The 11,164-nt window shown below is 55.3% G+C and overlaps 1 protein-coding gene across 1 annotated transcript in view; it reads right to left on the minus strand.

Moving 5' to 3' along the window:
• Positions 1 to 9,952, minus strand: part of ADCYAP1R1 (ADCYAP receptor type I) — a 60,868-nt gene extending 50,916 nt beyond the window's left edge. The window contains exon 1 of the mRNA XM_061165424.1: positions 9,895 to 9,952. The gene's annotated coding sequence lies outside the window, so the exon portion shown is untranslated. The remainder of the gene's footprint in view (positions 1 to 9,894) is intronic.
• Between the last annotated feature and the right edge of the window lie 1,212 nt (positions 9,953 to 11,164).

Genomic DNA, 11,164 nt, shown 5'->3' on the forward strand with positions numbered 1-11,164 from the left:
GCATAGCCACACAATGAAGTATTAAACAGTAATTAAAAGTTATTATTACTATTAAATTATTACTAAAAATATTGACTAGGCCCATATCAGGGCCACCACTAACCCACAGGTGCCGGGGTTGCATCCATGGGAGACTCAAGGGGCTGCATCCCAACCATGAGTCCTTGCACACCCCCACCAATGGGCAGAGCAGCAATCACTCCAGGGCCCTCTGTGCCCCCGAATTTCTGCCTCCTCATACCTCCCTCTTCTCCTCACCTCTTCAATCTCAATCTGGTGACAAATAAGCACCCAAAAAGGAGAAAGAAAACCAATTTTAGGAAGGTTCAAGGAAGGGGGGACCTTCTCTACCTACCTGCTGTTCTGCCTTTTGGGGGTGACTTGGAAATACTTGGGGGCCCGGGTATCCCCAAGAGATGCTCTGAGAAGGCCAGAGGGGCCTCAGGGATGCTGGCCCAGTCTCTCCTCTGCAGGTCAAGAAGGACTGGGCAGGCTGGGGAAACACTGGCCCCAGCACCCCAGGCACAGGCTTCAGCCTCTGTACCCCCTCCCAGAACCCTCCATACTCCTGGGGCCACCAGCTGCCTCTGGCACAACTTGGCACAGGTGGTCCCCAGGGGGATCCATCATCTCCACTAACCCTAGGGAGGCCAAGGCCCTGTCTTCGGACAGCTGGTGCTTCCTACACACCTGGCTGGAAGAGAGGAATGCTGGGCCCACAGTGCCTCAGCAGATGCTGGAGACTAAGGGCTCAGAAAAGCTACTAAGGCAGGAAGACTCCGATATCTGGACTGAGTCTCCTGCATGTGCTGCAATGCGGAGCAAAGGCTGATGGGGCCTGGGGTCAGAGAGGCTTCCACCCAGGACAAGGCTGGTGCCCCCCACACCTCCGTCAACCACCCTGGCAGTCCTCAACTTGGGCTGTCCAGCAGAATCGCTGAGGAGCATTTAAAAATACCCCTGCCCAACTGAGTCTGATTCCCTCAGGCTGGGCCTAGGTACCAGTGTTGTTTAAATTCTACAGGAGATTCTCATGCAGAGACAGGATTATAAGCCTCTGCTTTAACCTTAACTTAATAGAACCAAAAGCGTTAGCCTGGAAAGAAGAGCAAGTGGCTGGCCCCATTGTGGTTGTTCTAGGGGGCAAGTGCGTGGCAGCAGGCAAGCAGAAGGAGTTTGTTTTTGAGGACTGGTGCTCTCTTTCTCTCTCTCTCAGACACACACACACACACACACACACACACACACACACAGAAACAGGTCTACAGAGAAGAGCATAACGACACATCAATTCCACAGAGAGAGACTTTACCCCCAGGGCACCCACCTGAAGGCATCAATATAAACACCGAGTGTGAAATAATGAAGGTGGAGACTCCTTCAGGGATTGACAGACAATCCACACACCTTCACAGAAATGCCAAGGCACCCTCACAGAGCACAGAACAAAGGTATGTGCAGATGCATCACACAGAGATTTACATCTTCAGGTACCTTTATCGGATTATTAACACATATAACCACAGACGCACTCATTCTGCAAAAGCATTCAGTTATTTAGAAGCAACAGATTTATCTGGATTCAGATGGAACTGTAGGTACACACACATGAGTATATGAGCATGCACACACAGACACATAGACAAACACATCCATACACACACACACACACACAAACACACACACACACACATACCCACAAAGCCCTGACTTGCAGGATGCTTATCCCTGCAGTGGATTAAAAACAAGCTGGAGCAGAGGCCCCAGCCTAACTGCTTAACCATCCCCCAGCTCTCTGCTTTGTCACCAGGCTGCTCAGACAATATGAGAACCAAGAGAGCGGTGTAACCCCCACCCCACCCCCACCCTGTGCCTCAGGGTAGAGGGGATACTCTCAATATGAGGCCTCTTCTGCAAGGAGAGCTGGGTTCCTGATTCCCACTTTTGCCCTCTCCAGTTCACCTTCCCCAACTACAGTCTACCCTCTGCCCAACAGGACACAGACATCACTCACCAAGGCATGGAGAGAGGGAACCTGCGGGCTCCCAGGCCTTGATCATCCCCCTCCCCAACCTCAACTGGGAACCTGGTCTCAAGATGTAATCCCAGGCCCACCTCTTTTCCCAGACCCCCCACCCCAAGACCACTGTACAACGCTTAGAGCTTACAATGTGAGGCCACCTGCCCCAAACCTCATATACATCTGGACCATATGGTGGCGGGGGGGGGGGGGGTCCTCTGTCCCGGGAAAGCCCTTCCAAATGTAACCCCTGGGTCTGCCACTCCCAGCCCTGTCCTCTGCTCCCTGTCAAGGCTGCTTTCCTCTTCTGGACTCCCCCAGGTTGTCAATAACCTTCATAAGCGCCAGTCAAGCCTGGCCACTGCAGCCTGGGGTTGGACTCTCCCCTCCCTCAGGATGTATGCTGGGCTCTTTCAGCCCCACCACACATGTGGCTCAGGATGACCAGCTCACCGATATTCCCAGGCTCTGTCTCTTGGGTCCAGGCTCTGCCGAGATAAACCGGCTTTTGAAATTGATCTGAAGGCAATTAAACTACATACTGACATTTAGTATGGTGGACTTGAGAACCATTTTGCTAGAGTTTTAAACTTAAAGACCTCAGGCAAGCCACTTAACTTTTCTGTGCCTTAATTTGATTATATGTTAAATGAGAATAATAATACCTACTTCAAAGACGTTACTAGGAGGCATCAACCAATTCATGTAAGTTAATAACTACAGACAGGGCTTCCCTGGTGCTCAGTGACGAAGAATCCACCTGCACTGGGGACCCACGTTCAATCCCTGGGTCGGGAAGATCCCCTGGAGAAGGAAACAGCAACCCACTCCAGTATTCTTGCCTGGGAAATTCCATGGACAGAGGAGCCTGGTGGGCTATAGTCCACGAGGTCCCGAAAGAGTTGAACACAACTTAGCAATTAAACAACAATAAACCATAGACAGTAGAGTATATCCTGGCTCCCAATAAGGACTATCCATATGTTAACTATTATTATCTTACCACCTGTGTTCAGGTTTTTTTTTTTTTTAACCATCCTACTGTCATCTCTACCCCCATGTTATTCCCTCAGTCGTGTCCGACTCTTTGCAACCCCATGAACTGTAGCCCACCAGACTCTGCTGTCCATGAAATTCTCCAGACAAGAATACTGGAGAAGGTTGCCATTCCCTTCTCCAGGGGATCTTCCCGACTCAGAGATTGAACCTGGGTCTCCTGCATTGCAGACAGACTCTTTACCATCTGAGCCACCAGGGAAGCCCTCTGTCATATTCAGAATGGGAACATCAGGTCTGCTGCACTTTTATTCACTAATGGCTAACATTTATTAAACACTCAGTACATGCCAGGCACTCTTCCAAACAATAAATATACATTAACTCATTTCACCTGCCCCAAACCTATGCCGTCATCATCCTCACTCTACTGCTGAGGAGACTGAGGCACAGAGAGGGTAAGCGACTTCCCCAAGGTCACACAGCAAGCATGTGGTAGAACTGGGGAGTGAACCGAAACAGCCTGGCTTCAAAGCTTGTGCACTCCATCCCTATGCTCCCACCACTCTCTGTTATTGCTAAAAGGAAGACTAGCTCAGAATCCATGGGTATCCTAATAGCAATCCCTCTCACAGCCCCTGGGACTAGTGAGGCCATCTGCTACCCCTCTACCCACATTTCTATGTCTGAAGCACCCTCCTTAGGAAGAGTTCATGACAGACACAGCATTTCAGACCTGAAATGGACTCTGAAGGCCACCTCCCCATGGTACTGAACCTCCTGTGGGGAAACTGAATCCAGAGTGGGGGAGACACTTCCCAAGGTCACCCAAAAGAGAGTCCCAGAGCCTTGCCTGGCAGGAATAGATGAGTGACGAATATGCAGACTACAGGGGAGTTGGCTCCCCCTCCCAGACTTGGGAGGGCCTGCCCTCCTCAGGACCCACAAGCCCAGTGACTGGCCTGGGGCAGGAAGAGGTGTCCTCCAGCAGCCACCGCGCCGGGCGCACAGGAAGACGGCATCATCAGTCAGCACACCGGAGCCAGTGGTGACTCACTGGGCTCCGCATGGAGCGGGAGGGGACGTGGAGACCCTGCAGCATCTCCCACGCTGGCCAACCCTGCACGACCCTCTCTGTAGCCCTCGCTGCTGAGATGGTCCAGTCCCTGGGCTGGGGAGCTCAGCGCTCTTTAGGGCCCTCAGGGGAAGCTTTGATGTCTTTCCACTATATCCTTCCAGGCCAGCCCTGAGCAGCACAGGTTCTTCTGCCTCTTGGGAGCACCCACTGGAGGAGGGCAGCATCTCACTCTTCCTCTCCGTGGAGCTGCAGAGCCCTGGGTCCCTCTTCTGTCCTCATGGAGTTGAGGCATCTCCTATTGGCATCTCCTCTGGCCGTTCAGCATCCGTCCCCATCACGGGGCAGTGCCAAGCCTGGACACCAGATCAAAAACAACCCAGAGAAAGTGGACCATTCATCTCCCTTTCTCTACACAAGCTCCATTTACTCATGAAACCTGAGCAGCACCCACCCCCCACTTCCTCCTCTCCCTCCTAGTACAGGGGACCAGTGAGGGAAGGTTGGAAGATGAAACACTGCCCCTCCAGCTCACCCCTCAAATGGAGGGAACTTAACTTGTTTCTGGGAAAGAAGAACCTCTTTTCTCACCAATAAGGTCAGAGCTGATAAAGGTCAGTGCCCAGTGCTGCAGTGAGGGGTGTTCTAGCAATGGACAGATTAATCATTAATGTGAATGTTCTTCTTTGACGTTCAGATGTTCCCCTTTCAAAGTCTGGTTCCCAGAGGCCTATGCACAGCAGGAGACAGAAGTCGTGTCCCTGAAAGGGTCTCCTACTATTCTTACACATAGGGAACCTGGGCTCAGGAAAGGCTGGGCACGCATGGGCACTGGTAGCACGTGTGTGTGTGTGTGTGTTCGTCACTCAGTCATATCCAACTCTTTGCAATCCCATGGATTGTAGCCCGCCAGGCTCTTCTGTCCATGGGATTCACTAGACAAGAGTACTGGAGTGGGTTGCCATTTCCTTCTCCAGGGGATCTTCCCAACTCAGGGATTGAACCTGGGTTTTCTGCATTGCAGGTGGATTCTTTACTGTCTGAGCCACCAAGGAAGCCCGCCCATTGTTAGTAATGTCCTGTTTCACAGGTGAGGGTTTGAGGCCCAAAGTGACCCAGAGTCTTTCCCAGGGTCATGCTGCCAAACCCTTCCACACTAGCTAGTCCAGGCGCATCTCCTATCCCTGAAGGGTCCTAGGAATCCTCTCTGAGGGACAGCCCCCCAGGGCCTGGAAGAGGAAGAGAGAAGAATGGAAATAAAGAAGAAGATAAAAGAAAGGGGAAGGCATGAGTAGGGGCGGGAAGTGATGGAAGACAGTGGGAGGTGGTGGGTGGGGAGGAGAGGGCAGTAGTGGGGGAGCGGGAACAGGAAGCAGGTGCTGGTTTTCGGATGGGTGACTGCACCTCCGAGGCAGGGGCTGAGGCTCGGGGCAGGTGGGATGGAGAGCGTGGCCATCTGCACTGCCCTTCTTGCTAACCAGCCGTCCCTCTGGAGGGGATGTTGACCCCTGGAAGGGAGGGCCAGCTCTGAATGGCACCCGGCACAAGTCAGGCACTCGGTGGGCACCCTAAAACTCTGAGGGGTGCCTAGTGATGAGCTTAGAAAGGTGACTGAAGAGTGTTGAGGGACCCAGCAGGGTGGGGGATGGTGAGACGGTGGAAGGTCAGTGCCAGTCTGGGATGCCAGGGACGCAGCAGCCTAGTTACAGGAGAGAGGGCTGGGGCACTGAAGAGTTTCACGCAGGGGACTGAGGTGCTAAGCTTCTCATTTAGGGAGTATTCCTCAGAAGGCTGGTGAGCTGAGTGGAAGGAGAAAACACAAACAGAAAACCTGGAATCCAGGTAGAGGAGATGGGGGTCTGGGCAGGGAAGGGCAGCTGGAATGGGAAGTGGAGGTCAGAATTCAGAGACTTGAGAAAGTGGGGAAAGATCTCCCAGGCCCCTCCTCTAGGGAAATAGCAGGAAAGAAATGTCAGAAGGGGACAGGAGGGATAAGAAGAAACTGAATAGGACCCAGTCTACCACACAGCCTTAAATCAGAAGCTGGAACATTCACAGCTTCTTATGTTTTACTCCCCAGCCAGCCCTCTGTGGTGCCCATTTGTCATGGGAGAAAGGTGAAAGCTAAGGCAATGCATGGAGCTGGGATGAGAGAGTCCAGGTATTCCACAAAGCCAATACAACCTCCTGTCACCACCTCCAGGAAGCCCAGCCTGGCTGCACCCACCTCCACTAGCCTCACTCTCCTCTGACAACTACCAGCCCTAGATGAGGAAACCCCTCACCCCTGCCTGGGCTGTTTCAGGTCTCATCCTTGTCTTTGTGAGTTTGAAGTCTTGTCTGAAAACAAGGGGCATGTCCAGGTCTCCCTGCAGGTTTTCCTCCTGGTGGAGGTGGGCATGTCCTTGGCCAACAGGGTGAATGGGAGAGGGGCTCAGGACCTGTTTGGTGAGTCCAGTGACATGATATCCTTTCATTTTCAGGCATGAACACTGTCTCCAGGAGTCCTTAGCGTGGGAGATGTATAACGTGAACCCAGCAGAAGCTTGTCTAGGATAGGATGCTGAGGTCAGGCGTTAAATAGATGGGTACCCTGAGCTCCAGGCAGGGTGAAGACAGGCATCCAGGGCCCCCTAGAGCACTGTGGGCTCCCAGAACTAAAGCTCCTCCCTCCTTCCACCTCTTAAACCAAATTCTCTTTGCTAACCTATAGCCCAGGAGATCACAAACCCTTCCAGCTGGTTGGATCCAGCCTGTCACCTATTTTTATACAGTCAGGGAGCCCAAAATGGTTTTTACATTTTCAAATGGTCAGGAAAAAAAATCAAAAGGCTCATATTTCATGACACAGGAAAACTGTGTGAAAATCAAATTTGTGGCCATAAATAAAGCTCATCAGCGCACAGCTCCACTCATTTGCATAAGTAGCATCTACGGCTGCTTTTACGTTATGACAGCAGAATGAAGCAGTTGCAACGGAGTGTACAGCCAGCAAAAGCCTAAAATAATTTACTATCTGGCCCTTTGCAGAAAAAGCCTGCCAACCCTCGCTCCAGCCTCACGCAACACACACACTTTCTCCATTCAGTGTCAACGCCGTGCACGTGGACACTCATCAAGGAAGACTGTGATCTTCGTGGAGCAGACACCTCCATCCCCAGGCGTGTCCAGATTTGTGTGAGAGGGTGTGTCTCCATGTCCGTGTGTGTGTCCCCATGTCCCTACGTATGTTGCTCTCTGCTGTTGCATGCTTGCCCTGGCTTTCTGGCAGGTGTCACAGGAAGCCTTGATGCCACCCCAGCGGTGTGTCACTGCCTCCCTGTGTGTCACTGTGGGGGTGGCTGCCACCACGTGCCTCTGACGGCATCCAGGGCTCAGTACAAGCATGCTGCAGCTGATGAGTTTCCAGACTGCATGTTGCCAGGCAGCCAGACCACTAGTCCCAGCCCATTCAGACCCCACACTCATAGATTCCTCCATTCAGGGGGAATCAAGGCTTCCAGGGGCTCTAGGCCTACCTGTGTGGGACATGGGATCTCTGCTCACTCTCCTCCCCAGACAGGAAACCCACTGTCACCCCCAAGTGTCGGCTCCACGCTGGGGTGGCTCTCGGGGAAGCGACGAGGCCTCTCTGGCACTGAGCTGAGCTTGTGCTCTGTGACTGGCACTCCTTGGTTCTGCCCTCCAGCAGACAGCACAAGTCCCCCACCTAGTGCCGGCCCTGGTCAGGGAGATCTGTGAGACTGGATACCTGGGACACATAACCTGAGGCCGCATCCCCAGGAAGAAAGCCACTCTGTGGCCTGAAGTCTTGTCTCCCCTAGCCTTCCAGGTGTCTATGTTGATCTGTAAGCCCCCATTTTGTTTTATTTGGATTATTCAACACGAATTGAGGGGGTGTCCCAAAGTAGGGGCATGGCAGAGAGGGGTGGCTGCATAAAAGGGGTTGATTCCAGTGTTTCTCCAATCAACTCCCTGCCCACCTGAACCTGACAGAAAACAGCACTTAATGGATCTTTCAGCCTGATTAGTTCCCAGAACGTAGGCAAGGGTCCTTCAGGAATCTCCCCATAGACATTCCCTCTCATCGCAAACAGGAGCAGAGTCATACATCCTGTCCCAGGCACATAATCATGGACGAATGACCCACGGCAGGGGCAGGAAGGCAGCGGGTTTGCCTCCCTGGTCACCCCACACACACTTGTTGATGAACTGTTTGGAAGATCCGGCCAGGGCCTGCCCCAGTGTGTTCTATTTCTAATTTATAAACTCAAATTTTGACTGGTGTCCAGACTGGCACCTCTGCTTGTCCTCCCCAAGGTCAGAAGGCAGCAGGAGCCCCAGATTCATCTGGGTAGGGACTAGGGGTTCTGCCAACCCCACCCGCACCCAACACCAACTCAAACTGGCCTTCTGAGATAATCTGAGTGCTGCTCCTCCCCACTCCCCCCTACCCCTCCAAAGTTCATATAGTTTTTTTAACCCCTCCAGAGGCCCACAGCCACTCAAAAGCCTCTAGCCTGACCTTCAGAATGCCTTTCTGCCCCTCTCCAGGGAAAATTGCCCCTCTCTGACTGTGTAGCCCCTTCTCACTCCTCAGCTGCCCCCCCACCCCCCCACCCCCCAGCAGGGCTGCTCACTGGAAAAGCCAAATGCCATGTCTTTCCTTTTGGTAGTGGGGAGGAGGGTGCTGGAGGAGATAAGGAGACTGATGCACCTGTACTAAAAGCATAGAAATCCTCTGGAGAATTGGCAGGGGTCCACCCTCCCTCCCCCAGCAGCTTTCAAAGGGGGTCTCAGCACCTTCTAGGGGCGAGCTTCCACTCCCAGCTCCACATGAAATACAATCAGTTCCTGGCTGGGCTCCCTCCCGAGTGTCTAGCTCCATCCAGTGGCACTCCGGCCGCTTCTAACCCATCACCCCCGCTTCCGCCCCCCCCAAACCCGCCCCGAACCCCCTCCTGCAAACCTGCAAAGGTCCTGCCAGCCCAGGTTGCGAGCCCCTGCCTCCCACAGCTGCAGCGGGAGCCTGTGCCTTTAAGGAAGCGGGCAGGGGTCTCATCTCAGGCGGGCCCACTCCAGCCAGGGGAGACGACACGTTTCTTCCACAGGCTCCCAGGGACCGTTTCCTCGCGGAACCTCAGAAACCCAGGCATCCCGACCCCTGCCTCTGCACCGCGGGAAACCCAGAGACAACGCTCTTTTGAACCATTGCGAAGGTGTCACTACTCGGGAACGTTATATACGCTGGCCCGTACTTCACCCCCTACACAGCATGTCCCGAGCCCACCCCTCACACCCTTGAAGACTGCGGTACCCAGCCCCCAGGGAATCCTCCAGCGTTGCCTTCCCGATCGGATCCGCGTAGCCGCGTCCGTCTGCCTCAGGAGTAGGTAGACAGGTCCCTCTGGGTCCCTCCGGTCGCAGTGCCTTCCTGCCCCGGGTCCTCCCTTCTGGCACGAGGAGGGGCGCCCGGGAGCTAGCCGATCCCACCCCCTGCGGGCTGCAGGGATCGGTCTCTCCGGAGCGCGATCCCAGACACTGGGTGGAGGGGGGGTGGCTCGGGACGGAGGGTGGCAGAGTGTCGCGCAGGAAGGAAGCAGCGGCGGGAGAGGGCTTCATTTAGGTTTCGGGAGGTTGGCCCCGCTCTGGCCCTGGCCCGCTCTCCGTCGGTGAAGGACGCGGCTGGCGGAGACAGCTGAGCTGGAGGAGGGGGTCCCGTGGCCCCAGAGGGGCGAAGGTTCTGGAGTCAGGGGAGGGCGGACGGGGCGTAGTGGGGCAAGGGCGGCTGGGCGGCGCTTACCTGCTCACCCAGGGGCCTCGCGGCGTGGCCGCGGGCTGCGGGTCTGGGCAGGCTCCGCGGGGAGGGCGCGCAGCGGCGAGTCCGCGCCCCGCTCCGCCCAGAGATGGGGAGCTCGTGCGCTGAGTAGCGCGCGTAGAGCCGGATCTCCGCGTCTGTGTGTCCGCCGGGCGCCGGGGTCCGTGGGTCCCTGCGCGGCGGCGTGAGCTTGTGCGCACGCGGGGACCACGCTCGCCTGGAGCCGCCGCCGCGGCTGTCAGTCGCCGCCCGGGGCCCGACCGCGGGGCCCCCGGCCTGCCCTAGCCCGCCCCGCGCCGCTCGTCCGCCCAGCCTCGTCTGCCCTGCCGGAGAGGCGCCGCCTCCACAGCGAAGCCAGGCCGGGGGCAGGAGGGAGGCGACCGACCACCGCCTCCCCCCGTGCTTCGCAGGCTGGGGGGTGCGGTGCAGGCCAATGGGCGCCCGGGGGAGGGGTTAGGGGAGCCGGACCCCGCCCGCCGCAGACCAGAGCAGGAGCTTTGGCGCGGAGACCTGGGGGCGAGGATGCGGAGGCGACAATCCCCCTCTGTCGCCCGGCTTCCGGGACTCAGTCCCGGGGCTCACCTCCCTCCTTTCAACCCTCCCGAAATACCCAGAGCGAGAAACCATCAGTCTTCTCCCTCCCACGTCCTTCTGATTCCCTGTCAGAACCAGTTCCCCCTCCTCCAGGAAGCCTTCCTTACAGGGCCAAATGCCAGACTCCCCTTGGGATTTTTCTTTTGCCCCCACAGCCCTGGCCTGGGAACGTCAGCTAGCTTCCTGGAGCCTGTCCGAATGTCTTCAAATGTGATCCCCTCTAAGGCCAGAAAAGGGAGGTGGGGTGCCTTACAGGGGAGCCCTACAGCAGCTTAAAACAACAGTGCTCTGGGGTCAGATTGCCTGGCTTCCGTCGTGGCTGTGCCAGGGTTAGCTCTGTGAGCTGGGGCAAGTGACTCGGTGTCTCTGAGCCTCAGCTACTTCCCTGTATAGGGGCATCACAGTACCTTCCCCCCACACCCCCCACCTCCTCACAGCATTAAACAAGACCGGGACTAAGTAGGTTTTCACTGATTTTATTTCCTCACTAATGAATTAATTACTATTGCTACACGAACTCAATGGACATGAGTTTGAATAAAATCCAAGAGACAGTGAGGGACAGGAAAGCCTGGCTTGCTGCTATCTGTGGGGTCACGAAGAGTCGGACATGACTTAGAGCCTGAACAACTGTTATTATACTGCTCAACCTCCTCCTGGT

This window comes from Dama dama, chromosome 18 (genome assembly GCF_033118175.1).
Source record: "Dama dama isolate Ldn47 chromosome 18, ASM3311817v1, whole genome shotgun sequence".
Taxonomy (NCBI): domain Eukaryota; kingdom Metazoa; phylum Chordata; class Mammalia; order Artiodactyla; family Cervidae; genus Dama; species Dama dama.